A 2,349-nucleotide genomic window follows, 5' to 3' on the forward strand; every position below is an offset into this window, starting at 1 on the left:
AAATAATGTCATCGTGACAAGCTATACGTACATGAGAAAAGAAATATTAAGTGACAGAACATTATTGTCATTTGAAGTAATACAACTCCCACCAATATTATTCCATATTGTTTACCTTACTCATCTTCTAATCTTCCACTTTTTTTCTTACTGGCATCACTATATTGTTAGTTAGTGAGTTTGATCAGGAAAGGTTCTCTCAAATGAAAGAGTAAATGTCAAGAGTTAGGAAAAATGAAGAATACTTTAGTTGGTTAGATTGTTTCGGGATTTTCAAGTATTTCTACAGTACCATTGACTTGCTGTAACTGTTAGATGCTTTGGCGTAACGATTCCATTGGTAATGTTGCTGGCTTTAACATATTGAACTTATTTACTTTGATAATACTGAAAAAGTGATACTCTACAAGAGGAAGTATCTCTCGGAGATTCACGAAAGTGAAGTGAACTACTAAATTACTTACTTACTGATGACGTACTATACGTAAAATACGTAGAATAGAGTACTTTCTTTTGAAACAGATTTGTAATTACAATTGGTGTTCAGCATGATTTAGTCAATTTCATGAATAGGTGTGCTCGATGAAATGTCGTGTAGAGAACTTTATGCCTATATACTTTACCGTAGTTGATCGTTGATTCTTGAAATCACTGTTGGATGACTTACTGGAGATCATGTTCACGAGTAAGGAAATTATTTAGAGAAAAGCAGAAATCCATAGAAAATTCTAGAGATTGTTACCACAAATGTAAATTTGGTATCGGTTTTATTTATTTTTTCAGTAATGAGAGAATAAAGTTTTCCATTATCATTATCAATACATATCTTTCATTTAATTTAATGCCAAATTCCTTCATCAGTATCTCGGATTCAGATTCATCAAAAAGTAGGTCTGATTCTGATTAGTGACAACCTAATGAAACAATATAGAATTTTTTCTTCCCTGTACGACGCTATTTTTTAGGAAAACAATGTCGAATATAGTAGCAAAAATTGAAGTGCGAATAAAAAAATTAAGAGAATGAATGCTAATTCCAGGTGTTTGAAATCTTCGGAACACCGAAAAACTCTGTGATTTTCATTTATTTTGCCATGAACTACATTGATCTGTTTGAGTTTGATTGATCACAAACATATTTTAAAAAAAGTGGACAGAAAATGAAAATGATATGCAGATGACCCATGATATGTAGCGATGAAATATTTTGTATGCAATTCACTATTACTAAAGGTAAGCATTTCAGGGATGTAACTTTTCTAGGAATCAATACACATTAAAAACGTAAATGACAATTGTTTTAAATGATTTAGTAATAATTTCAGCTTATTAATTTAAATCTGTATCCGTTGATAATCTGATATCAATTAGTTTGCTTTAATTATTAAATAAAAAATGTTTGATCAATTATCCTTTCTAGTTATTTTTTAATATTTGCAATGCTAGTTAAGTATGAAGCGCAAATGAATTCATATCAGAAAATGCTTTTTCTCTGTTCATTTTTGGCCATTATGCAAAATACTTGTTTAGTTATATGCTTGCAAATTATCATTTAAGCATAGATTAATTAAGCAAATAAATTTTAACATTTGTTAGCACACTTTGACAATTTTATGCTAATTTTGGCAAATGATAAATGAATTGATAATGCAATGAATTTATGCATTAGTTGATAATTTTGTTGGCAATTGTTGTTCAGTCATTATCTTATCAATTAGTGATAAATGCGTATATTTCAAATGCAAAAAAAAATTAAGGAACATTTTATATTTATTCACAAAATATGTTGAATAACATTGAAACAAGGATGAAAAATCAATCATTTTCGGTATATATTTGTTTAAATTTTCTTTTTTGTTTTGCTTTTCCTGTTTTAAACAAACTTTTTCAAACGAATGAATCGATTTAGTTGTAATTTTAATGTTTGATAAATATCGTTTATTATCATTTGTCATTTCTTCCCTCTTCTTCATGTTGATCTTATATCATTAAGGATAATTATTTACTTGTTCTTATCTGAACTTTTTCTTTATTTGTGTGAATTTTTATCAAAAAATAGCTAAATTTTGTCACAAATTTTATAATTAATGCATGAAAAGATTGTTGATTTTAACTGAATTTGAAGTTTTAAATTTCGATTAAATCGTAATTATAATGAGACGATAATTATTGATTCATGTGGTAGTTGTTACTGTTCGTTGTTCCTGTGATACAAACGTATGAACTCGTTTACCTATTGGTTTACCATTGCTATCACGAGCCTGTGCAAAGCCTATCTGAGAATTTCCAACATCGAATACGGTATAGTAATGACCGATGAATACATCGCCAAGAATCCATAATTCACCAC

The sequence above is a fragment of the Loa loa genome (genome assembly GCF_000183805.2).
Source record: "Loa loa unplaced genomic scaffold supercont3.328, whole genome shotgun sequence".
Lineage (NCBI taxonomy): Eukaryota > Metazoa > Nematoda > Chromadorea > Rhabditida > Onchocercidae > Loa > Loa loa.